The sequence below is a fragment of the Ambystoma mexicanum genome, chromosome 7q, assembly GCF_040938575.1.
Source record: "Ambystoma mexicanum isolate Mex_15411 chromosome 7q, UKY_AmexF1_1, whole genome shotgun sequence".
Taxonomy (NCBI): domain Eukaryota; kingdom Metazoa; phylum Chordata; class Amphibia; order Caudata; family Ambystomatidae; genus Ambystoma; species Ambystoma mexicanum.
In genome coordinates this window covers 905,361,944-905,389,644 of record NC_090941.1, presented here as the reverse complement: position 1 = coordinate 905,389,644, position 27,701 = coordinate 905,361,944, and positions in this window count along the sequence as shown.

Sequence of the window (27,701 nt, the reverse complement as noted above, 5' to 3'; positions counted from 1 at the left end):
TGGGCAATTGGCCTGGGAGAAACTACAGAGACATTTGGGTGAGGGTCAGAAGATAGCCACCACTTCCTACGTTCAGTAGGACCATGTTGTGTTCATCAGGCATCCTGACAAGCACCCTTTATTATTTTCTTTATAGAGAAGGGTAATAGAGATACTGATAGAATAGGCCTTACTTTCTTTATTGAATAAAGCTTGATGTATAGAAAGACCTCTTGTCTGCCTCCTGAGGCTGACTTACCGCACATTATTCAGGTAGCATATAAAATGGTACTTCTTCACTGACAAATATGTAGCCTGCTATCTCTATCCACAGTAAGCAGTTTTCAGTATCTTCCAACAGAAAAATGTGCAACTATGTATGCAGTTTGCCATTTTCCATGCGTACATATACAGCAACACAGCTAGTTCGGCAATAGAATACATATAGCTAATTTACAGAGTTTTTGGGTGCAAAACAGCAATACGTACTGCAACAACTTTTTTTTCTGAAACCAACAATGACTGATTTACAGCCCAGGTATTTAACAGGAGTCCGTCTCCTATTCATATTGTTCACAAATGTAGTCTGGTATTTATTTTTAATTTGTATTTTTTTATTTCTATAACGCACAAACAGCCCGCAGGCATTGTGGCGCTGTTACAGGGGTAAGTAGGCTCCTTAGTTACAGTGGTACATTCATCGAGCATCAACTTTATAACAACGGTAGGTGAATTGGTTACAGTGGTACATGATTTAGTAACACTGGTACTGGACATGGCATATAAAGTGTAAACTGTTCGTGGGTTACAGGGAACATGAGTACACAAGCGTAAGGCACACAGCGGGGGTGCAGAGGTTTGTTAAACAGATATGTTTTGAGTTTTGAGTTAAACAGCCACTCTGTAGCTCCAGATTATGGTAAATGGACGAGTTTAGGATAGGAAGCTGGCACTAGTGTTGTCAAGAGTGTATCCTCGCCATAGTAACTCCCAATCTCTCCTTAGTTTGGCCACAGGATTGGGGGAACTGTATCATCTGCTGTGCAGCTCAGACACACTGCTCCTGTCTTCTCTTCATCTTGGTCATGCCCCCCCCCATTGCTGTATATTCTTCTTTGCATTTTAAGTGACATTGCCTTACATTTAAATGGGGTTTCATTGAGGTGGGTTGCATTGAAATGGCCATCATTGAAATAGAGGAGGCAAAAAGGATTGTGATGAAATTTCCTGCATGCCCTTGGGGACCGATAGTGGCGTGGCCATAGAGGCTGGTGGCAGCCTGATCTAGTGGATGTTGGACCTGGAGGTGGTATATAGGTAACCCCCACTTTGGCCCTGCACTAAAGAAGTGGGCAATCACAGGAATGGCCATCCCTCTATAACTCTATAGAGAGGATGGGACTCCAATGGGACAGTCACAGAGACATGTCAAATACCAGGTCTCTTACTGATAGGTGAAATCAACAAGGGGTCAGTCACATGGATGTATCCCAACTCCTACCTCATATGAAGAGCAATCAAGGGGGTAATCACTAGTACATCCGCAGTGCCATTCTTCACTCTGATGCCCAGGTCAATAAATAGGAGTCCACAGACACCTCACCCCACTATGGACAGATCAAGGAGAGTGGGGTAAACCCTGCAATTAAACTCATTGGGAGATCCAGCCAACCCCCCTAGCCATTTCTAATTGCCCAACGTATGGAACAAAACCTCTCCCTTCATGAAAGCATTATTGCACCACTGTAAAGTTTGTGACGTGGTGGGACATAGATTACCCTCAGCACAGATGCTGGTGACAGCCTGTTCGACTGTTATTAATATGCACATAACCCACAAAATTCCGTCAGTTACAAAGCCGCACTTTAACAATGTAAACATGAATTGTGCGGAATGTGCAAACTCCCAACCAGACAACCCCTATTTCCCAGTGCTGAAGTGATTTTAGTTTTAGAAATTCCCTCTAACGAAGAAAACACCAATATTGCAGGCCTTTTCCCATACTCACCGGAAGAATTGCAGACTCCAAACTAAATACCTGAGCAACAGGAGGGGCCCAGTCTTAGGCAGTAATTGCATGGCTCCCCAGGAGAGAAAGACAAACGGATACTTAACCATGGCTCTTTGGGAATACAAGATAGAAGCAGTCCTTTGTGCAACCATAGGTTTAGCCTTAGTGCATAGCCTTAGTGCAGGGCCACAGTTGGGGTGGTCCGGCAATCCCCAATATACCGCCTCCAGGTCCAGCATCCACTGGCTCAGTCTGCCACCAGCCACTATGACCAATATGGGCCAGTAGGATAGCTCAGGGGAAACATGCATGTCTTGGAAGCAAGACAATGCTCAGCAGCATGGGTTCCTTAGCGCTCCAGCATGAAACACGATATAAAAGCTCATTTGCGTTTCTATAGGTCTTCACTCTTCCAAGACAAATGACCACCCACTCAGTATCCAATCACATAACAGCACATCTCTCAATACACACATTTTCTCTGTCACAAACCCCGGCCAAGGGGGGGAGAGAAAAGCAGCATTGTAGATTATATAAGGAGAAGTTGAAGAAAAGAGTGTGTTGAGGACTGGCATGATGGAAACGTTCTGAGGGGAGGGCAAGAGCAGTGGGCTGCAAGTTTGAGTGAGAATCTGGAAGAGGTTGGATCTGAAAAGAGTTATCAAAAGTCAAGCTGTTGAATATTATAGGGGTCGACCATCCGAGAGAAAAAGAGTTGGTAGGAGTAAGAAAGGATTACCATCAGGAGAAGAGTTATTGGAGAGTGGCGGTGGCCTGACAATTTGAGGATCTTGGAAGAAGTGAATCAAGCAGGATGGAGGAAAAAGTGCACATCGGGGAAATGAGAGTAGTCTTTGGAGATCAAGATAGCATGAGGCGGTAGAAAAGAGAATTGAGATCATCTAATGGGAGAAAGGCAGGCCCATCAGAATCAGACCATCGGGCTAGCAGGCATCCAGGAAGGAGAAGTAGGTGGTGGTAGCCCATAACCTCAGTTACTGGGAAAAAAGGAAAATAGCAGCTACTGGGGAGAGAGCATCACTGTACCTGCAAAAGAGAACAGGTGGGTTTCAGCTGTCTAGGTCAGTTGAGGGCAGAATCTCAGGTTGATGGAGTGAAGTACAAGAGAGTGCAAACTCACCGGATCTGTGAGAAGACCATAGGCAGGGCTTTCGAGAGGGTGCCCAGATGACCAGGGATCTAGAGGGAGTAGTTGCTCTTCAGATAGGGGACTCCCTGAGCCTGACTCAGATTGGTAACAACTGAACCCGAGTCAAAGAGGAATTTCAAGTGCCCCCTCAGCCACCTTGAAGCATTCTTGAGATATTTCCCAAGCCTGGAAGATGTATACTATAGTGTCCCTGATCTACATACTCAAACGGCAAGGATATGGGAACCCCATGAACCCTGCAACCCAAATACAAAGATCAGGTTAATCAAAAAGTGAACCAAGTGGGACCCAATGCAGATCAATCCCTGGGACTTTCTAAGAGGAACTATACCGCAAATTTGACTTTGACCAAGTACAGTATCTGAAGAATGAAGACTATGAGACTCATTACAAGTGCAGGGTGAGGTCAAAACAGCTGTAAAGTGGCAGTAATGCCATTACCACCTTTTTGCAGCTGCATTACCACACTGCCCTACTACAGGTTAGGAGATAAAGAATGTACCTCCAGCAGTTTTCCTCTTCTTATTCATTATCTTAATTATTTTTTATTCTTCCTTTGCCTTCTCCCTTTTTCTTATCTTATCGTAATTATTGTAAAATGTAAATTGTAATCTGTAATTTGTGATTTGTAATTTGGAATATTGTATAAAATGTGATTATTGAAAAGTTGAGTTGGTCAGCTATATCAAAATAAAGAAAAAAAAGTAATAATAATAAACTACCCTACATAAAAGGTTAGGAACATATCTTTATTAACCAGCCTCAAAGCTTCAATTATAAAAGTAACCATATCATCTTTTAGAAGCCCTTCTTTACTAAGAATCTCATATGCCAACTACTTCTGAAGCCTGAATTCCCACTTTTCATTCTTATAGGTGTCACAGATGGCCTTAAGATTCTCAATAGTTAAATAGACAGACAACACTTCGAAATTAACTATTTGAGACCTTCAAGAATGTGAATAGATTCGACTAATTGTTGTTTCTTACTAGTCCCTCAAAATCACATGGGGTCCCTCAACCCTAAATCAGGCTCCAGGGCATTGTGAATTCTAGAAATCATTGACCCCTTCTGTCTCATCTAGCCTATCTACTACAGGAGGTTATTAATGCTAAGGCCTTAGCGAACTCACTCACTGCAATCCTTCCTACCCTAGTAATCCCACAAGGATGGTATCAATGATGTTCAATATGGTACCTGTATTCTCTGAAACACTCTCCCATTCTCTCCCGCCTTTTTCCCATACATTCTCTCCATTCCCTGATTGTATGCCTCCCTACTTACTACTCCTAGTTGTACTCCTGCTCCCTCCCTCTTCTCCCCGTAATTCTTTCACCTTCTCCTCTCACCCCCTTCTCCCTTCAGTCTTCTCACTTTCCTTGCTCTTCTTTCTCCCTCTCTCATACCACCCATCCCTCTCCTTTTATCTCTCTAATCCCACCTCTCTACTCTTCGGTCACTCTGGTCCTCTCACACTCCACTCCCTTCTAACTCCACCACTTCCCTCCTACACAAACTATGTCCTCCTACCTCCAACTTTTCCCTCTACAATTCATTCCACTCTATCACCTCTGCCCTGTCTCTTTCCCAATCTCTGTATCATCTCCACCTTCTGTGTACTTCACTCTCAACCTACCCCTCTGTTGCCATTCCCACTACCACTCACTCTCACATACTTACTCACAATCACATTGACACTCTTTTTACTTGGTACCACTCTCACTCACATATAACACCTCACCTGCACCTTTAGCAACTCCTCCACAGACTCCTCAGCAATCTGCTCCACCTTTTGTCCTCTGCCTGGTCTCTTGGTCCATCTCCACACCTCCTGACCTCACCTGAACACCTTTTACCCTTTTCTGCTCCTACTGGTATTGTTTACTTGTGCTTTCCTGTTGCTGTCCTTCCCTCCTACCTCCATTGGGTCTGCCTTCCATCTGACGCTGGGGCCCATTTTAAACCTTTGCTTTTACCCTGGGTTGGGTCATTCCAGTGATCTGCAACATAAACCCCTCTTAGCCTTGCCCCATTTTGGTGCATGACATTTCAAACCGTCTCTGTTGTTTTCTCCATTGGATGATGGTTCAGCGTTCTGCTTGCTCAGAGTAGGAGTAATGCTTCTCTCATTTTGGTTTGACCCTCGCTGGAGTTTCAGAATCTGTGTTGGTACAGTCAGCTTTCTCCAGAGGTCTTCTGGACTCTCCCGATAATGCACTGCATGGTGCCTTTTGTAGTTCTGAAATTACGCAGAGAGAACTCAGCCCAGAATTGAGGGTGCAAGGCATTGGGTGATCGATTATAGTATGAGAATTAACAGTAGGAGGGACGGATCTGACACTGCAGGGTCAGAAACAAAGCAGACGTGAAAAAAGTAAGTAGGGGGTAGGTGGGAGAGTGTTTTAATGGGGTAGTGGGGGGATTAAATTTGGCCCGATTTGGCCCCACCAAAATTGTCTTTGCGGGCGAATTGACCACGGTCAATTCTGAACCTGTGCAGATTGACTATTGTAACCTGCTCTGGGCATTTCCATACATGGAGAGATTGTCTTTAGCTAGCAAATCAGTGCACAGTACTACTTGGCAAACCAAGCTGCCATGGTAGTTACTTCAAGTCTACATAAGTGTCGAAGAGCATCAACCTATCCACATACATCAGAATGCATTCTGCTACAAAGTGGCAATGACATTACACTGTGTCAGCTGAGGAGTCTCTTGTCCATTGTCCTGCCACCCCACCCCCACTCATGAACACTACTGTACAATTGAATGCTCTCTCCTCTCCACCACTGAGGACTTTCACAGCAAAGTGGTGCATTCACACCTGGCCTAATTTACACTGCCCTCACCTCAGGAATCCCAAGACATTGCAGGTGCCAATGTTTTCACAATTAAGTCACAAATGAGGTTTGGCAGCCGTTCTCATCTTGCATCTGTGGTCATGGATAGTGTGGTGTTACAATTGGGGTTGGGGGGTGTAAGGCAGCCAAGATGAGATCCATTAATGTTTGATCAATTATAGTCATACAATACAGCATTAGTTCTGAGCACCTGCAGTACTTCATTTCCATGCATGATTACTCTCACTGCATAGCAGAACATGTCACTGATCAGTATTATCAAGCAAGGAACATGTAGTGATAATACAGGTATATATGTGAAGGCATTTGTAAATGGGACAGTATTAACAGGGTGCTGCATACACTCCTCAGTCCTTCTTAGTAGGGGACTTCCTTTTGGTTGCATTATTTCAGTGAATAGGACAAAGAGCAGAGCAGACATTTTGAATATGCCAAATATAAAAACTGGGCAGAAAGTTAAACAACATACATTTAATGGAGATCTAAATAGGAGGATCATCGGTGGGACAGCCCAACCCTGATCCCCACCCCCTCTGCCTCATGCAATGTGGAATCAAAGAAATGCAAAAGGAGGAAGCTAGGTTGTGCAGTCGTAGTTCAAAACATAAGAAGAGTCACAGGTTTCTCAACCAATACAAAAGGCAGACTACCTTTGACAATTCTTGTCTTTGTTGTTTTTGTGACAGTTGTGATGAATCCTACTGATCCCTCGCTCGCTGTACCCCTGCCCAAAGTCTCTTCCCAGGTGGCCAGGGAAAGGCACATGCTTCCTGATCCTGACCTTGGGGGGGGGGTGGGTGTACTGCAGGAGGATCATCTGGGAGGAGATAGAGCCCAGGGTGGTTAAGGCATCCCGTGCGATGAGACGCAGTATTCTCCTTTGAAATGGAGTAACCTTTCTTATATACCAAAATATATAAAGGCTTATTGCCATTATAATGCATCTGAATCCCATGTTAAGTTTAGAAATATGGGCAATGTGGGTACAACATATTTAACCACCCCACTTAAGGTGGAACCCATTCTACCTTGCATGGATAAAAATCCCCCTTGCTCCCAAAGGTACAGAGAAAGGAAACCTGTAAATGGTGGCGTAAATTAACTGCCTTCCCCTTCTGTGATAAAACCTGATGGAGCATTTGTAAACATGTATAAACAAATTAGTTCTAAAGTTAAAGTAATCAAATTACCAGTTAGAACTCATTTTGTTACCTGGGACTCCAAGTCCCATCATCACAAGAATACTGGGATGAAGAAGAGGGCTGAAGAGCAATGCAGGCCTGAAGGTCAGGCAATTAAGCTTAACAGCTCACACCTGAGGCAGGCTGAGAGGCTTACAAAGCTCCACCAGGTGCAGGCCATTAGTAGTGGTCGTGGTCGGAGAAGCTGTAGCAGTTGTGGCAGCAGCCGAAGTAGCTGGAGCATGAGAAAGTGGCAGAAGAAAGCATGTTGTTGGCAGAAGCCACAGAAGTGGGAGGAAAGAAAGGGCACCAGGAGTTTTCACCAGCTTATTCCAGTTACCAGTCCCGAGAACAAGAGAACAAACAAGTATTACCTTAAGCCCAGAATTGAACAAGCATTTCCCTCAGCCAAAATAAGCTAGAGTAAAGGTTTAGGTGGAAATAACTGTTGCTGCCAAAGGAAAAGGGGCTAATATAGAATCTCTAAAGTAGAGCTTGTAAATGAGTGACTATGGTATAAACAAAACAGCAATTAGTCATGATACGATATGATAGGTTATTTATAATGCACATAATACACGGGATTCAAACCTGTGTTGCTCCATGTCGTCTTGCTTCCAAGACAAGCACGTTGCCCCTTAGCTCTCCTCCAGAGACAAGTCATGAACCCACATTGCCAAAACTAATAGAGGTTAAATTGCAAGTACTTGGTTGGTGACTTGACAAAAGACAACAGTGTTTGAAAAAGGGCCCTAGAAGTAAGTTGGTGTTAAGAAGAGAAAGATACATTGTTTGTCTAGCAGAGTTAAAAGGGCATTGATATGAATCTTGTCTTTGCTATTAAGTTGTGAAGAGTTGTTTAAAGCTGTTTAAAGTTGAAGAAGTGTTAAACTTTGGAAGTGTCAGTGGAACTGAAACTTCAGAAGCAGTATCATTGAAACACTGAAGCAGATAAGTGAAACCTGCATGGTGTATCTTTAATGGAGTTAGGTCTTGCAGGAGAGTGGACCAGACAGAAGTGGGAGTAGAAGGTCTGGCAGGAGAGTGGACCAGACAGAAGTGGGAGTAGAAGACAGGGTGTGTAGTACCGCAGTAAAAGTTGAATATGCTGTGGAGTTGTTCTCAAACTGAACAAGTTGTCGTGTTTCATGTTGCTAAGAGGTAAGTACTCTGAAGTGAGCCATTAATGTTTACGGTGCCAAGTGAGAAACACTGTGGTATTTCCCAAACAGAAAGTCAGGCGTCCTTAGCGGGTCCCGCAAGGAGACCTCGTAATGAGGTTGTAGGGGTTTAACGGGGCCAGCAGCTCTACCGGCCCCGTTAACCCCCTACCGCCAGGGTCGTGATGACCCCCAAGGGGTTGATTTCCTTTCCGCTGAGTCTTTCCAGCTTTATCCAACTGGCTCTGTGTCTCCAATGATCAAGATAGATCCTTGTGTTTACTTGGCAGACCTGATTCCCAGGCCCTGCCATAAGGCAGAGCAGCCTGGACTCCTTTTAAAAGCTGTTTTGAGGGTCCCAGACCCTTCGTGAACAGACCCGGCTTCCAGGTACTGCGACAAAGAAGAAAAGCCTGGTTCTCTTTCCAGGCAGTGCTGAGGGTCCCAGACCATTTCTGAACAGACCCGGCTTCCAGGTACTGCGACAAAGAAGAATAGCCAGGTTCTCTTTTCCAAGCTGTGCTGAGGGTCCCATACCTTTTCAGAGCAGACCTGGCTTCCAGGTACTGTGATGAAGAAGAATAGCCCAGTTCTATTTGCCAAGTTGAGCTGAGGGTCCCAGACCCTTTCTCAGTACGAGCTCTATGGTCCACTCTCCTGCCAAGTGGGGTACTCAATGTTCTTGTTCTCTCCGTCTTTCACGCACAGCCTTGGTTTACTCTGAATGTCACCTATGTCTGTAAACTTCGTATTCCTTTGTGTCACTGTTCGGAGTGCACTTGCCCAACGTGAGTCCCAGACCCCCTTCACTTGGTTAAGTTCCCATTTCTCGTTATCTGATTTTTCTTTGTACCGCAGCCCTGATTTACTCCCCTACCAAGGTCTGTGCAAACAATCTGTATATTCAAGGTTTGTAGCCATTCTTGTTATGGCTTGGAATATGGTTTCCCAATGTGGATCCCAGACCCCCTTTACTTAGTGTCCTGCCCCTTGTGAAGATTCCTTTGGTGCTTCTCTATGGGCATCCTGCCCCTTCTGCATCACTCCAATCCTGGGATTGGCCACCCTTTTACCTGTAGGATCTTGGTCGTCACCTTCTGGTTCGTCCCGAGTCTCCCAGGATCTTCGGTGGCTTCTTCGGTTCTCCAGTCTTCTGCATGTGTCCTCTGCAGTTTGGCGTTGTTCCCCTTTGCACTCCAGCGGCTCCATTCACTGGTGTGTAAATTCCCTCCACTCAGGTATGCCATCTGCATCGCAGGCCCTCTGCGAGTGCTTCTCTCCCTGGAACACCATCTGCTTATCTGCTCTGCATGTAGCTGGCCAACCTTGCGACCCATGCAATGCCAAAAACAAAGATGCCATTGTTCTCTTCCCTCTCTACCTTTGAATGACAGCTCGCCAATAGGATCATTTATAAGACTAGAGCGGGCACGTTTGTTCTTGTCAGTGATCTTCATTACTCATGGCCTCTTCCTCGTCCCAGTAGTTCTTGCCTGAGATATACTGCAAAAACACTTGGGGGCAATAGGTAATGTGGAATTGGAGGGCCTTTGGGGGAAAGAGGGGGAGTCCAACGGATATTGCATTTTCCTAAGCTGGTTACTACTCTCAATCGGATCCTCCCACTGATTAACACCCCTAGGGGAACTATCAGGTAGCAGCCCACCTCCCTGGCCTCATGGAAAGGTGCTCCACCATCTAAAACAGTGTCGACACCTCAGGATTTGTCACAGCACCTACTTGCTATAGTAGCTGAGATAACCTCGCCATATATCGAGACATACATGGATGGTTGGAAATAATTCCACCAGCGGAACTGCTTAAATACTAATTTTGTATTTGGCAATAATAATTGCAAAGGTGTCTCCTTATTGTGACACCTTTGATTAAATGTGTGCTGTGGTTTGCAACATCTTTTACATGGTTTACCTTTATTACAGCAGTACCTTAAAAGTTGGGTTGGTGGCTGATTTGGTGGAGTTGTTAGCCTGCTGCACAGTGCTTAATATTGGCTCCTTTTGTACCATGCAACTTTTCACATGGCACCCAGTTACTTTTAGATGTGAACTGCTGGGTATGGGAGGCGAATGGGGGAGGGCAGACTGATCATTGTGACTCAATGAGGAACTGACCCTGTCAAGAAGGAATGGGGACCCCACTCAGAGTCGGTCCAGCCCCAAGGGCTGGTGAGGGAGTTAGGAGGGCCCAGTCTCTGTCCCTTCTACCTGTGCCTGGCTGCAAATGACAATTATCACGTATTATCCTATACCTGCTATTCCCCGATCTGGCCGGTGTTCTTTTCCCTCTCTTCCAGAACTGCAGAAACCAGAAGTCCTTGCGACAGAGAGGGAAACGATTTTCGGCATGTGCTGCAGACCGGCAAACAGGAAGCTCTGAAACATGCTCATAAGAAGTTTGGGATTGATTGTGCTTCTCGTGGCTTGCCATTCAAGACCTCCAATGGACCTGCATTTGAAAACCATGCACATAAGAACTTTGGAATTGACTATGTTTGTTGCAGGCCGTCATTGTCAATCATAGAGAGCCCACGCTTGGGCATATGAACTTTGAGAATGACTCTTTGTCATTGGTTGACATTGTAGAATGCCGACAGATCCACGTTTCTGGAGCGAGAGGGACTTCAAGAGCATTTTAAAGCATTGTAACTGTGCAACACGACCCTGTGGAAAAAACAAGCTAATGAAGTGATTGGCCTGGTGGACGAGGGTTGCACAAGGACCCTTGAGGGGGGGGGGCGAGCAGGCTCATTAAAGGGGACACAGGAGACAGGGCATGGTGTGTTGTTCGGGTGAGGTCAAGGGAGGTGGAGGCCGATCGAGAGACCAGCCGAAAGAAGAACCGTGCAGCAGAGAATGGAGGAGGATTATATAGAATGTGTGCAAGGTGAGGTATTGGTTGGTGCAAGTACATGGTTCTTTGGTGTGATAGTGCATGTGTGGTGAGTGAAGTGAGTAACTGAGATTAGGTGTAAGAGTAATGGGTGATTGGGAGTAGGCAAACAAGGTGAGCCAGAAAGTGAAAGAAGGGTGACAGAGAGAAGGAGTTTGTGTTGAGTGTAGTGTACAGTGGGAGTACAGTGTGGAGAGTAGTGCAGAGGAGAGTAGTAGAGTGTAGAGATGTATTATACATCTCTACACTCTACTACTCTCCTCTGCACTACTCTCCACACTGTACTCCCACTGTAGACTACATTATACATCATGTATAATGGAGAGAGGAGAGTAGAGTCGAGAGGGGAGAATGATAGAGTGGAGAGTAGTATAGAGGAGATTGGATAGTACAGAGGATAGTGAATAGTATTAGAAGCGGTAGTAGTTGGGAGCAAGAGAGAGTAGCATAGATAGAAGAACATCAGAGGGACATAGAGTGAGAGAAGGAGGTGAGTGGGAGGAAGAGAAGGGGGAGAGTAGAATGAAGGGACAGGTAGGAGGAACTGTTAGCCTTGACAACCCAAGCCGCAAACTCAGTTCTTTAATAAATTAAATGTATAGAATATGTAAACAAAAAGCAAAAAATGCAATTGCGCAATGCAGTATTTCAACATACCATTTCATGTTGTATCTACTTGACAATCAAGCGCTGTGCTTGTGAAGCCTGCATAGGCCAACGTGATGTAATGGTGGAGGTAGGGCAGATGTAACATCATGCACCACCTTCGACACCTCCCAAACAAGAGCGGAAATATAAAATAAGAAAACTCTTTTAGTAAAGATTTTAGGCCTTTTTATTGTTTTCAGAAGTTGCCATGTTGTTTTGTAGTATATGAACACAAGTAGAATAGAATTAGTTTTCCCACACTTTAGAAAACTAGTTTGGCTGCACTTAAGGGAGGTTTAGGTTGCTGAATACACAGGCATATGATATGATTTGATAATTTATTTATATAGCGCCTATACACAATGTGTTTCAAAGCGCTTCACTGCAAGGGAGGGAACAAGGGAAACTACAATGACATTCTTACAGGCCATGAACAGTAAGGATGTGAAATTAACTATCGTACTCGGCCTGACGACATTTCAGTGCAAGAGCTAAGACATAGATAAGGAAGGGAGGGGGAGAGTGGGAAGTAAATGGAAACAGACAGGTGACTACCATACTAGGCCTGATGACATTTCTGGTAGAGCCGGAGAAAAACAAAAGGTGAGGGAGAGGGGTGCAGAAAGGCAGGAGAGGAACAAAACAAGCGACTATCGCACTAGGCCTGACAAAGTTTCAGATAGTGCTAGAGGGGGGGACATTAAGGGGAAGGGGGAGCAACAGACGAGGTTGCTATCATACTAGGTCCAGGGACAATTCTGTCTTAAGTGCGTAGGAGAAAGTAAGGGGAGGAGGGGAGGAGATAGGAAAAGTTAGAGGGGAGGAGAGAACAGAGTGTAAGCAGTCAAAAGGAGTGGAGAAGCAAGAGGGGAGAGCAAATACAACTGCAGAAGTCAGTAGTAACACATAATGTTGCAAGCCAGGATACAAGATGAAGATGGGAACAGCATGATTCAGGGTCACCATGAGTACAAGATGCAAAGGAAGTCCAGCATGAGAGTTGAGAAAGGGTAACGCACAGTGAATCAATGAAGTCCATAAAAGTAAAATCCAGCATTGGCCACAAGACGGTGATGGTGAAACCAGAATGTATCAAGACAGACTCCTGTGTGCGGGGGGTGGTACACAAGGGAACAAGACAGGGGGACCAGAGAGGGTGTGGATGTCCTGTGGCGACATAGGGTGTAAACACATGTCGGTACATGCTTACCTGCTGTCTTGGCAGGGGTTCGGGTCCTGGATCCTCTTGGTCCGAGCAGGAATTGCCCTTTTCTTTGACTGCCCTTCGCCTTGGACTCTCTCTCTCGCCGGGCGAGAGACACCTTTGATCTAAGAATTAAGAGCAGAAAGGAAGAGGCAGTGCTAAGAAGGTGGGTGGTGCTTAGTCCAAGTGACCTAGATACACTTACACCTGCTCCCCAGCTGCAAAGGAAAAGAGGCTGGAGGGCTCCTTAAGCAGGGAAAATAGCGGCAAGCAGGAAGGCACCAGGTGGGCAGGGCTTGCTAAGTGGTCAAAAAGAGCGGAAAGCAGGAAGGCACCAGGTGGGCGGGGCTTGCTAAGTGGTGAAAAAGAGCGGCAAGCAGGAAGCCACCAGGTGGTCGAGGCTTAGGCCAGAAAACCTAGATCCGCTTACACCTTCTCCCCAGCTGCCTGGCTGAACGGGTACTAGGACATTCGTTTTGTTGAGTTGAGCAAAGGTATCGCCATTTTGAAAAAAGGCTCCATTTAAAGCTGCACAATTTGTTTCATTTAAAGCTTTTCTTCTCACTTCTGGTTGAAGAACACATGGCAGCCATGGCCAGGAACGAAAGGAGGTTAGGACAGTGTTAGCTGAAGCTTTGGGAATCGGCTGTTCCCAGAACACAAAACTAGATATGCAACAATTATTTCGTTCCAGACAATAATTGGATGAATACCCAGATCTTTGATTGCCAGGTGCCCGGGAACCATGTAGTAACAATGCCAAAGATACAACGCTAAACTGCGGACACACTTCCCCCAATGATAAATTTGTGCCATCGCACCAATAGTAGAATGCATTGGTGAGACCAACAAATATGAACAATTATTTCCTGTACACAGGGCCTTCGCCATGTTTTTTCTAAAACAGTTATTCATCCCATGACCTAATTAGAAGACTGTGCACCTGCATTGGCAACATGTATCGAGTCAGGAGTTGCAGAATGAGCCAATCAAGGTTAGGGAATTGTCTGGCATTATTGGGCATCATCCAGATTATTGGGGGATGGGGCCCAAGCATGGGAGATGTGAGCATCTGTTTTTTCCTGAAGCCAAGTTTTGACCTCTCTGTTCACATTAATTGCTAATTGAGTTTTCTTGGAACGATGCAACATCCAAGGCCACCCTAAGAAGGGCCAACCAATGGCATAAAAATGTGTTATCACTGTCAGCATGAAACCTGCCAACCAATCAAACAGTGAGTTCATGATGCTCATGATGATGTTGTTATAGTTGATGGGTTGTACTTGGGTAGTTTTGGAGATAGTGGATTAACCAATGGTAGATTTTAATGTACAAGGTTCTATAGGGTGTTGTTTAAAGTAGCCAATGAATATGTTAGAATTTTATTAAATGTTGTTTTTTGTAATTATGAAAATTCAGTGTTTTTCGGCCTTATATTAATTGCTTCAATGTGGGGCGGTTGAGAGAGTTATTTGTTTTTCTCCTGGCTATTACTGTTGAAAAATAAAGTAAATAAAGCTGTTTTTTCTTGCACCTGGCGCGCTCCATTATTTTGTTAATTGGATTGATTTCCCTCTTTCATTTGCAGGACTGAAGCTTTTATGTTTTCCACTAGTACAGAGTTTTTGACTACACAAAATCACGTCTTTCATACTTTTGTGGTTATAGGTAGTTTCTGTTAATTGATATGGTTTGTGTAAGATTTAAATAACAAAAACTTTACAAAAAGAAAAGCATTTTTGCATGGGCTCCTAAAGCTGCACTCCAAGACCAGACACCTTGATACCCACTTCTAGCCTTAGGTTTAGGGACTAAGAGAAGAGGTTCAGTTGTTGATTTAGGTGATCTTCAGGGTTCATGGGAAAAAGACAATGGGGGTCATTCCGAGAAGGGCGGTAAGGGTTAACGGTCACCGTTAACGAGACCGGTGCCGTTAAACCCTTACCACCCTATTCCGAGTTCCCTTTGCGGGTTGGTACTTAATGCCTGCTTTTTGCAGGCGTTAAAAAACCAACCCGCAAAGGGACCTAGGAGCTAATTACGGCACCGTAATTTACGGTTCCGTAATTAGGGCCTTCCCCATTCCCATTGAGCCCTATGGGGCAAAAATGGGAATGGGGAAGGGCCCTTGGTGAATGGGGAATTACCGACCCCGCCAACCTTGGAATGGGGCGGTAATTCCGCCATTCATCATGGCGGAGTCGGAAAAATGATGGCGTCAACCAAGGCGCTAGTAGCGCCTTGGTTAACGCCAGGGTCGGAATGAGGCCCAATGTTACATACATCGTCTACATACACTCAGAGCCGGGTTGTGTTCAGAGTCACCGAAACTACCCTAAATACAAATTTAAGTACAGCCGAAAGTAAATGTAGAGTAATAACGGCATACATAATGCATTTTCTCCTAGCTGTTTCCAAAGTACAGTGTACTGCACAGTCTGGATCATCTGGAGCCATGTGGTGGGGTAGTTATCAACACTAACACAGAGATAATACCAAAGGTAGAGACCATCCAATTCTGCAGAAAAATATATTAAACTCTGCAGAATTATCTTTCGAATATTTTTTATGCAAAGCGATGAGGGGGTTGTAAAATGTGTAGGGGAAGCCAGAAATCTGTACAAATTACATTAAAAATGCACACTGGTATTTCTCCATATAACAGGATGCACCAACTGCACTCACTGCATCAATTTATTTTCAATGTTCCTGAATGTTAAGCAATCACTGCCTGCTTTGTAGCAAGCATATATACAGCTAAAATGCCTTATGCACAGAGTGAAAATATGGCAAACATTTCCAGATTGTGTGTGTGGTTTGTAAAATCTGAAAACAAATGTGAACATTTGTGCTCAATAAGAACAGTGTGTATACTAGGTCGAGTGGGCACTGGGAAGCTAACAAGGACCTGGATCATGGTTATTTCAATGTTCGCACACTAGGTCCCAATTGCCTCCAAGTTTTTCATCAATCATTTTGCCAATTATTTGACACCAACGGATACAGTAATGGGTGTTATGTACACGTCACCACGATAGAGCGGTGCGTGCAATAAACGCTGTGACAGTCACAGGCAGATAGCAAGCGGTGTGGCTGTCCCTTATTGCAATGCATTGCGCGCCCCCATCCCTACAGGCTCCAGCCCCTGCCAGCATGGGCTGGAGCCCCGGCAGGCACAGAGAGGGAGTCACAACACTGGCGACGAGGGAGAATGTGGCCAGGGCGCATAAGGGCATGCAAACAAAAAAAATTAAATAATAATAAATCGTGTATTTTATTTTATTTATTTATTTTTATTTTTACATTTGTATAGTGCACTACAGCCCAAAGGCATTGAGGGGGTTGTCCACAGCCTAGCACAGGTGCCATTAACACAAGTGCACTTCCATCGGGGGCCACCAATGGCGAGGTTCTATGCTGATGAACAAGTGCCCCCACTATCAAATAAGGAAACAAAATAAAAAGAACAAAACAAAAGAGAAACGCCCTGAAAAGATCCCTATAAACCAGGTGGGTCCAAACCAAGATCTACTGACAGCAAGGAGTGGCTTGCTACACCACACTTCTCACAATTTCTGCGACGCCGGGCCCATCCACTCCTGCTAGATTGGCACCAAGGTTCAGTCCCAACTTCACACATGACTACACGGGCATTTGGGTATGGCTATAGCCCCTTTCAACCCATACTCGGAACCATCATCGGTTGGACCCAGATTGGTTTTATGGATCCAGGCGTTCAAAATGGCCATGGACTGCAAGTATGTAACCACGCCAAAGAAAATGCAGTCCCACCTGCTGTTGAATGTAGGGGATGACACACTACACATCTTCAACTCTCTTCCATGCGCGCTGGACAACGGTGATTAATACCAAACAACAAAGGACTCTCTCACACATAATTTCATGCTCAAACTCAACCCAGATTATGAGATTTTCAACTTCTGCATGATGGTACAAGGTGAGGCGGAAACACTTGACGCCTACGACACCCGACAGGGCGGCTAGCACTATCATGTGAATTCGAAAAGGTTGACAAGGACATTAGGCACCAGATCATAAATGGAATGTATTCGGAGAAGCTAAGGAGAATAATACTAAGCAAGAAAGGAATCCCCTTATCCCGGATACTAGAATATGGCCACCCAAGGGTCCTTTGACATGCAAGAGCCCCCACAGGAGCACGACCCTGCAAAGGTTACAGCTCACACCAGCTCCCACGATTGCGGCGATCACCAACCGACCACAACCACGAGTGGATGACAGTGGCCTCTCCCAAGCCCCTGGTTGGCGACCCATGATTCCATGCCCCAATGACTGCGGATGGTGTGGGGGCAACGACATGGGAAACGCAACTGCCCAGCGCAGGGCACCACATGCAGCGTGTGTGGCCATCTTGATCACTACGCCAAAGTTTGCCATTCATCGGGTATCCCAACAGGCCAATGACAACTAGCCGGGAAAACAACCACTTAGAACAGGAAGCAGGCAAAAGCACAGCAGGTCGAGGTCAAAAATGACTCCTCATCAGCCGAGTCGGACTACGAAGACAGTAGGACAATGGCGGCAATCGCAGCCCAACAGTCCCGGAAGAAGAAAGGGAAGGTACACTTGATATCCGTACTAGAGCGAGGGGACTAGCAGATGAAAAGAATGAAGAGAAGGCCCCTCTGTAATATTCAAGTACGAGAGCAGGAGTTGACAATGACAATCGACACTGGAGCATCAGTGAACACGATATCCCTCAATACACTATGCCAAATGGAGCCCCACCCAGCACTGTAGGACACGAACACACAACCGTACGCATATAGCAGCAGGAAACCCCTAGGTGGTAGGGCGATTCCGCACCACACTCAACAGGAGTGGGGGACCGACAATACAATCAAAAATATACATCTTGGACACCGGCATCGAATGTCTGGTCAGCTGAACTCAGCGGAAGACCTGGGACTGATCAAATTTATCTGCAACATCACAGACGACGATGAAATCCGCGACCTCCTAACAAATCAGCCCAAGCTACTCTTAGGGATCGGGTGAAGGACAAGATGATCAAACTACATATTGACCCAATCATACAGCCGCAAGCAGTACGACACCGTAGAACACCTTTCCACATGAGAGACCTTGTGGCCAAAGAACTACGCACACTGTCGAAAGCCGGAATAATTGAGGATGTGACAGGACCAATGCCCTGGGTCTACCCGATGGTGGTGATGAAGAAACCCAGACAACCAGAGAAGATCTGAATATGTATCGATATGTGTATCCCCCATGTGGTCATCATCCGAGAGAGACACATCACCCCAACACGCAATGAAATATTGCACACATCACAGGGTCCAAGAACTTTTCCAAAATAAACCTAAATGCAGGCTATCACCAGCTCAAGCTAGACAAGGACTCGCGATATATAAAAACATTCTCGATGCACCTATGGCTGAGGAGGTATAAATGATTGAAATTCAAAATATCATTTGCAGCAGAAATCTTCCAACAGACCATGCAGACGGTCCTACAAGGCCTCCCTGGATTCCTAAATGTCAGTGGTGACATCCTAGTACACGCCAAATACAAAGCAGGACACATAAACAGGTTGGTGGCGGTCCTCGACCGCTTGAAGAATGCTGGTTTGACCATCCACAAGGACAGGTGCGAGTTCCTCAAGGAGGAACTCATTTTTGCTGGCTATGTGTTCAACGGCAGGGGCGTGTCAGCGGACCCCCTCAAGGTAGCCGACATCAAGGGAACAGCACCATCAACAACGCCCACAGAGGTCTGCAGTTTCTTGAGGATGGCCACATACTGCTGGAGGTTCATTAACAACCTGGCCATGCTTTCAGAACCACTGCAAGCCCTGACCAAATCGGACACCAAATGGGAGTGGGGCAAGCAATACCAATAGGCCTTTGAGAGCATTAAGGAAACGGTGTCAGCTAGTACCACCATGGCCTATTGCAGCACCCGCCTACAGACGGAATGATATGTGGGCGTGAGCCCTGTGGGTTTAGGAGCTGTACTGGTGCAAAGCATCCCGTCAGGAGATACGCGACAAGTGGCCTATGCATCCAGGGCCCTCACCCCCACAGAACAATGCTACTCACACATCGAGAAGGAAGCCATCCTGTGGGGGAGCAGGCACTTCCATTTGTACCTATATGGGCAGAAATTCAAAACCTACACAGACCACAATACATTGATCCCCATCTTCACAGGCTCAGCACCCCACCCTCCGGCATGAATCGGAAAATGGTTGCTGCAACTGCAACAGTACGACTTCGACCTCACATACAGACCGGGGGCAGACAAACCCACAGACCTTTGGTCCCAGCATCCTCAAGCTGCCACTGCATCATAAATCTCGGAGTCCACGGAAACGGAGGAACACATATGCCTGGTCATTGAAGCAACAACACCAAAGGCCGTGAGCATATCAGAACTGGTGGAAGCCACTAATAGTGACCCCTGTTTCACCCTGACAAAGAACGCTATGCTGGCAGGGGAATGGAACCCCTTCCTTCAAAACAATCGTAACTGCACCCTGGATGCAAACAACTTCCTGGCAGGGGTGTTCACTGTCCGCCACGAGCTATCTATCACAGATGAAGGCCTCATCCTGAGAGGGACGCGCATTCCGGTACCGCCTAGGCTGCAGGACAGAATAGTGGCCTTAGCTCTCGAAGGCCACTAGGGCATGGTGAGCACCAAGGAACAGATAAGAGACCGAGTGTGGTTCCCACAGATTGACACAAAGGTCAAGGCAATCATCTCCTCATGCCACTGGGGCACCGCCACTACCAGAAACAATTCAGTCCGCCCCAAGAAGCACATCTTTTTTGGAATCAGTGAGCATTGATTTCTGCACAGTGCAAGAAGGTACATACCTCCTAGTAGCAATCGATGAACACTCACGATACCCAGAGGTGGAAGTGGTCCATTCAACAGCAGCAGAAGCAGTGTTGCCAGCCCTGGAAAAGATGCTTGCGACACACAGGCTACACAGGTACCTAAAAAGTGACAATGGGCCCCAATTCCAGGGGGGCAGGTTCGCCAAGTACATGGATGACCTCCAGATAACACACCACCTCATCACACCGCAGTGGCCCCAGGCAGAAGACGACTCAGAACGGTTTATGAAAATGATCAACAAGGTCCTCAGGATCTCAAAGGCCCAGGGATCCCGATGGGAGTTCGAACTATACCGGTTCCTCCGAAAAATACCGGGTGAAGCCCCACACGTCAACCGACCCCTCCCTGGTAGACATCATGTTTGGAGCAGTGCTACACTCCTCTATACCTCACCACCACCATAACAAGGCAAGAGCCGTGAACAAGCAGAGAACACACAAGAGGGTCAGAGCTAATGAGAACATGAGCAGCAAACGGCGAGCCAAGATGTCACACCACAAGATTGAAGATCAGGTACTGGTCCTCCAGAAACCATCAAGGACTTATCTGATAAGCCTCTTCAAGACCATCCCCTGCACGGTGACCAGACGGAGAGGAACTATGATCACAGCAGGCCGCGATGGAAAATTCATCACCAGGAACGCATCATGGTTCAAGAAAGTTCCCCCAACAGTGTGGCACCAGACCCTAGCCCAACCGACGGATACAGTCTGGCCCGGCAGCCAGAACAGGCACAGCCAACCAGAACCCCCTCAGACCCTGTGGATTGGCAGCACAGCCAGTACCACTGGTACCACCAGGTACCATCTGAGGGCGCGCTGAGCCCACACGGAAATGTAAGTGACTATGGCCCTCAATACGACCCAGGTGCTAAGTACCGGTCATTACCGACATGGCACAATTACCATGTCCGTACTGGCAATTGACCGCTAAAAGCGGCCCATTACGAGTTGGCGGGCACGAGCTTTGCGCCATGCCGGTAAAGACCTCACCGCCATGCTGTAAAACCCGAAAAATCCCCCTTTCCAGCACCATCTGTAGTGGAAATAGCTCCTCCAGCATCCAAGCCTTCGGCATTAGCGGTCACCGCTAATAGCGGTGACCGTTAATAAGCGGAACCGGAAGTAGCGTCATCGCACAGGAACGGGAAAGAGCACGGCGGCCATGTTTAAAAACACAATCCATTGCCATCCACCACAACCAGAAGTCATCTGACCCTCGGAACTCTTACACACCTCCACCACTACCTTTTGCATTTAACCATGCCAAAAGCTGTGAAGAAAATGGGAGATCGCCTGCGCAAGGAGCACTTCTCCAGAGAAGAGCTGACAATGCTAGTGGAGACACTGCAGGAGCATGCAGAGGAGGTCTTCTCAAACGAGATGTCCCGTCCATCACTGCAGCGCAAAAAGCAGATTTGGGCGGAGGTCGGCCAGAAAGTCCGAGCCGTTGGCACCACACACCGCACACCAAAAGAATGCCGTAAGCGCTGGGATGACCTGCGTTTACGCGTGCGCAGCATACTCTCCGCAAACCGCAACATGGGGATGGCAACAGGTGGAGGTGCGGAGTCCCCCATCAAATTACAACCGTGGGAGGAGATATGCACCACCACCATAGGGGCAGAATCAATTCACAGAGTCAGGGACATGGAGCGAGGAGCACCGTCATCCGCCGATGCAGGTAGGTGTCCTAAATGATACAATGCTAATACCACCACAATGATGTCCACCTGAACTGACAGTGCAATGATGTAGAGCAGGGTCCACCAGACACATGAGTACAAGACTGCCTACAGGCTGTGCAGAGCATCACCTTGTCCACATGCAGAATGCACCCCATATGTGTAAGGCCAGACACCTCCATGCATCACCCACCCAAAAGCCAAGCAACCCATATGTCACTCCCCCAATGTCAATTATCTGCCATTCCATATGGATGCAGCCACCCCAATGCATGCCCGATGCCTGTAGACCCATCATTAACCCTCTCCCTCTATTGGTCCCCCACAGGCAAGCATTCAGACAGTGGTGACGAGGACAGCAGGGAGGAAGATGGCACACCACATAAGAAGGCGAGGGCTGAGGAGGGACAACACTGCCCCTCCACTTCAAGGGGCATAGGCCAACCGGCACCACATAGGAAGGCCAAGACAACACCACAGGCCACAGCACCAATGTGCTCTACGGCCCCCACTACAGCGCCCACAACAGCCACCAGCACCCAAGTGGCAGCGGCAGAAGGGACTGCATTGGCTGCAAGCAGCACAGTGGGCAAGACAGCTGCCACAGCAGCAGTCTCTGATGATGAGGAAGAGGATCAGCTGCATGTTGCAACTCCAGCCACAGGCCCCCTGCATTCCCCACAACTGTCCCCATGCAGCATGCGCAACACCAGCGTGCACGGGCTATCTCCGGATCATTCATGGCCTGCAACTCCCAGCACCACGCCAACTGTGCCCGAGGAACATAGTATTTTGGACACCCCTCAAAGATCCACCGCAGCCCCAACCACCCAAGAGGGGATCCAGGACATTCAGAGGTGCCAGCAGGAGCTCACTGGCCTGTTGACCCAGCACATAACTGAATGTGGGAGTGTAAGGGATGACATCCGGGAATGTGCTGCATCCTTGAAATCAGCCATAGAGTCATCCTCGAAGGACATTTGTGCCGAATTGGCAGCAGTGCGGCACGTCCTCTCTGAGATAGTGGCAGCGATGTAGGCCATGCGTCCACCACACTTTTCAGAACAACCGGGTACATCTTCAACTGCTAGTTCAACCAGGACCAGCCCCGTGCGTAGGTCTGGCAGGAATCTGCACAGATCGGACAGGGGGGCACCTGGTGCTGGAAGAGGGGGAGGCCAGTAGGCACAGCCATGCATACTGGTGCCATGCGGACCACTGGTGCACGCTACTGCACACCATGTGTGGGGGAGTTGAGGGGGTGGGGGGAGAGGGTTTGTGGGGGAGTTGAGTGGGCAGGGGGGTGAGGGTGTGTGGGGGAGTTGAGGGGGGAGGGAGAGAGGGTGTGTGGGGGAGTTGAGGGGGTGGGAGGAGAGGGTGTGTGGGGTGGAGGGCTTATTAACTTTGTTATAATTCTTCAATACACATTTTGGTAACTCATAATTCACATGTGTGGACATTGCTTATTGCGTACGTGTGCTTTATTGGTGAACAGTCTACAGTGTCCATGTCCCTGACACACCCAGTGCCCCGAGTGCCATCTCGATGTCACAATCCCCATCCATGTGTGCTAGAAACATTGGTTGATCATAGTCTGATGCATGTCACATCCCTCCTGTGCATCGCTGCCTCCCTGAGGTGCTGCCCCATCCCCACCCTCTTCATTCTCATCGTCAGGTGGTTGCGTTCTGCATCAGGGGGCAGGGGTACATTCCGTCTGATGCACATATTGTGTAGAATGACACATGCCATGACGATCTTTGCCACCTTCTCATGGCGGTACAGGAGTGCCACACCAGACCTGCTGAGGCAGCGAAACCGTGACTTCAAGAGGCCAAATGTCTGCTCAATCACCACACGGGTACATGTATGTACACGATTATAGTCCTCCTCGTGCCTGTTCTATGGGTTCCGGACTGGGGTAAGGAGCCACCTCTTCAAGGGATAGCCTGCATCAACTGCATGTGGGCAACAATGTATGTGTAAATCATCACATCATATGGGACCTCATTCAATGACACAATAGCATGCATTAATATCTTGATTTCAACCACATTCCTATGTATGAATGGAGACACACGATGTGACTGCTATGTGTGTATTCCTCTTATGGACTGGTGTGCGTGCCATCAACTAGTGGGCGCATGTGGGTCTAGTTCCTTGTGAGTGCTCATGCACTGTGTTAGTCCATGGTGGTTGTTTCTATGATTTGGCTGATGTCCAGTAATTTGTATGCTTTCATCCTGGCACCGTTGATGTCAGCCTCATGATGATCTCACTATGCACAACAAATGGTGACATGCAATTCAGTTGGACCTCTGTGTCAGTGTAGTGGTTTATTGATGTATTTGACCCTCATGTTACTCCTTTGTACGCAGTGATGGGGGACTGTCCTTTCGGTTAATGGTATTTGGTGCTGTGTATTGGCCATAGTAATTGCTTGTAGCTGCATTGTGGTGTTGAGGGGGATACGGTCTGATTTGGTACAGTGCACATGCAGATGGCTATGGAATGGTTGTGACACTGCATCATTTACATGGTAGGGATGCTTACATCTTGCATTATGTGGTCAGGTGTCAGGTCCAGTCTGGGCTGCTTTGGGGTATGAGCATGGTCCATTCCCTCAGGCACTCGCAGCCAGGTGAAGTATGCATCCCCCCCCCATCTCAGCCAGGTGAAGTATGCATCTCTCCCCCCATCTCAGCCAGGTGAAGTATGCATCCCCCCCCCCATCTCAGCCAGGTGAAGTATGCATCTCCCCCCCCATCTCAGCCAGGTGAAGTATGCATCTCTACCCCAATCACCTACCCACATCACATTTACATGAGCCTAACATGCGACTCACCAAGAAGCCAGGATCTCTGCCCTGCATGTCGCTCCATGTAGCGTGGTATCGTGGAGTTCCGCAGGACCATTGAATCATGGGTTGATCCGGGGAATCGGGCACAACAATGTGTGATGATCTTGTTTGAGTCACATACCATTTGCATGTTGATTGAGTGGTATAGCTTACGGTTGCAGTACGCTACCTCCATGGCATGTGGGACCACTAATTCCACATGGGGGCAGTCGATGGCGCCAATGCAACCAGGGATGCCGGCCAGTGAATGGGAACCAACTTTGGTGTTTGAGATCTCCTGGGCAGACCGTGGTAAGGAAATGTGGTCGTCTGTGTGCTTGAGGAGGGCATCAAGCACTTGGTTCAGCATACGTGAGAATAATGGTTGTGAAATGCCATGCATGTGCCCCACTGTGTGCTGGTAGGTGCCTGTGGCCAGGAAGTGGAGCACAGACACTACCTACAGTAGGGGTGGGATGGTGGTGCGTGTTTCAATCAGGCTGACAATGTCGTCATGTATCATGTCCACAATGGTGGTGATGGTGTCCCGGTCCAGACGATACAGGGTGTGGATCTGCTCAGGGGTTAGGTTGAATGGACTGGCTGTGATGCGAGGGATTGGGGGCTGCCTGTGTGGTGCCACTGGCTGCACTGGTGGGGCATGCTGGCCCTGCCTTGCCCTCCTTCTCCTCCTGCATCTCCTCTGTGCTGCCTGTTGTTGTTGTTGTTGTTGTTGTTGTTGTAGCACTTCCACTGCAATCATGTCCTCCAGCCACAGCATTGCTAGTAGTATTGGAATCATTGTGGAGTGTGACTGGGTGTGGAAGGGGTGGGGTGTGCTCCTTTTGTGCTGGCCCAGTCTGTATTGCCTCCACCTGTGCTGATTGTGTGCACCTGTGGCAGTTGGGAACACTGCACATGGCAGTTTACGGGTGGTCCGCGATGGCGTAATTAGCTCCAATGCCGGTAAGGTATTTATCGGGCTTCAGTAGGGCGTTATTTGCATGTCGGCCTGACTTGTGATGATCCCCTGTTTGCGCCATGCCGGTATTTGTGGCATGGGTGGTCGCGTGCCCACGCACTTGGCGCTTTTAACGGCACCGTTAATTATGGTGCCGCTAATAGCGGTTTATCAGGTCCTAATCGGCCAGAGCGGTAAGCGATGCCGGTCATCCTTTACCAGCATCATTATTCACTTACCGCCGGGCTCGTAATGAGGCGCTAACATGGAACTGTTGGTGTGAATGACAGAATTGTATATAGTTTGTATTTGTATTATCAAGGGGAAAGAATATGAATGTTATGTACACGTCACCTCTTTAGAGCAGTGCATGCAATAAACGCTGTGGCGTGACTCTGCAGTAGAGAGAGTCAGTTGTGGGCACATAGCAAGCGGTGTGGCTGTCCCTTATTGCAGCGCAGCGCACGCCCCCAACCTTACAGGTGCCAGCCCCTACCAGCACGAGCTGGGGCGCCGGCAGGCACGGAGAGGGAGTCATAACAATGGGCAGCAAGGAGAGGTTAAGATAGCATGTTGTTGAGTGTTACCAGTATTGCACATTGGAGTGTTGGGCAGTGGCAAACAGAATTAAGTAACACAAAAAATGTTTGCCTCTTTCATTGCTGCATTTCTTTTGACAGGAACGCTGAGTGCATTTAACTTTAATTCAAATCCATAATAAGGGTCAGCATGTACAATCTATCATTGAACATTATCACGGTATTAGCCTGACAGCTGCTCCATTTCTAGACAGTATGTACTGACTGACTCCCACAGCTTCTTGTAGTTTGAAACATGTAAACTGCAGACACTCAAAATGGTGGGTACGTCTCTTGGTGCCAGTCTGCCATTAGGATTCCGACATTACTACATCATTGACCACAGAGGGGATTTAATGGCTTCTCTTGAAGTAATTGATCGAAGGGGAGGAGGTGGCATTTTCTGGACGGTCCAATAGATGGCTTCAAGTTTAAAGGCTTCCACTGGAGGATACACGCAATCAAATGGCTACTCGTAATAGCCTGTTTGAGTTATTACGGAGACCATCTGCTTCAGAGTGCAGCATGGAGGCCTGTAGGGAAGACGTGTCTGGGATTTCTCATTGCCAGCATCTGCCCTTCATCTCTTTCCTCCTTCTGTGTTGATGAGGAAAAGACACATTTACATACAAATTATTACTGATTTTCACTCGAAAAAGCGGACTGAAATCTAAACATATATGTCTCTCTGCGAGCGCAGCACTGGTTAAGTTACTGATAACAACTGACGTACTCGTGACTGTGCAATTCATAAACATGTAACTCTGACCTATTCCTGACTTACTCTTAGAAAGAGAAGGGTTAGTCAGGAGTAGGTCAGTGACATTGCTGGTAACTTCTGTGTGGTTCCACATCTGTGCATTTATCAAGTATTGCCCCGATATACTTACACCATATGCCAGCTACTGATATCATATACTAGGGGCCTCATTACGAGTATGGAGGTAGCTATGACGCTAAAAGCGGCATGGCTACCTCCATAACGGGTTCCAGGTCTGGGTCCCGCGAAAGGGGACTTACCGGGCCATTCTGACCTTGGAGAGCCCGGTAAATCCCTTTCGTGGGACCCGGACCCGGTACATCCCCATTCCCATTTGAGCCCCCATAGGGCTCAATGGGAATGGGGAGGATGCTAACAAACGGGCCTGTCATTAACGGGCCCGTTGTCAACAACGGGCCTGTCATTAACGGGCCCGTTGTTAGCATCCTGGACTGCTAGCGGGTCCCGCTAAGGACGCCTGGTCTGACCAGGCGTTCCTTAGCGGGAACCACAGAAGTCCTTGTAATAGGGCGGCCCGTAATGAACAGTGCTGGTCCCTTACCGGCCGTCTGGGTCGTAATGAAGCCCCTAGGTATTGGCATTCATCGGACAGGCACTCACACACACAGGTAGGCCTAAACTTGGCAGTCAATGCCACAAAATCACAGAGACCCACACCATTCACTAGATCACATCAAATGCAAGGTACGTGTGCCATTTGCATGATTGGCCATCACAAGTTCAGTTAGATTCAGTTAGCGCATTATGGCAATGTTTCACTATGCCCTGATAGCACACCATGGCCGCATTACAGTATGCCAATTGCAGTATGCCACACTACACTA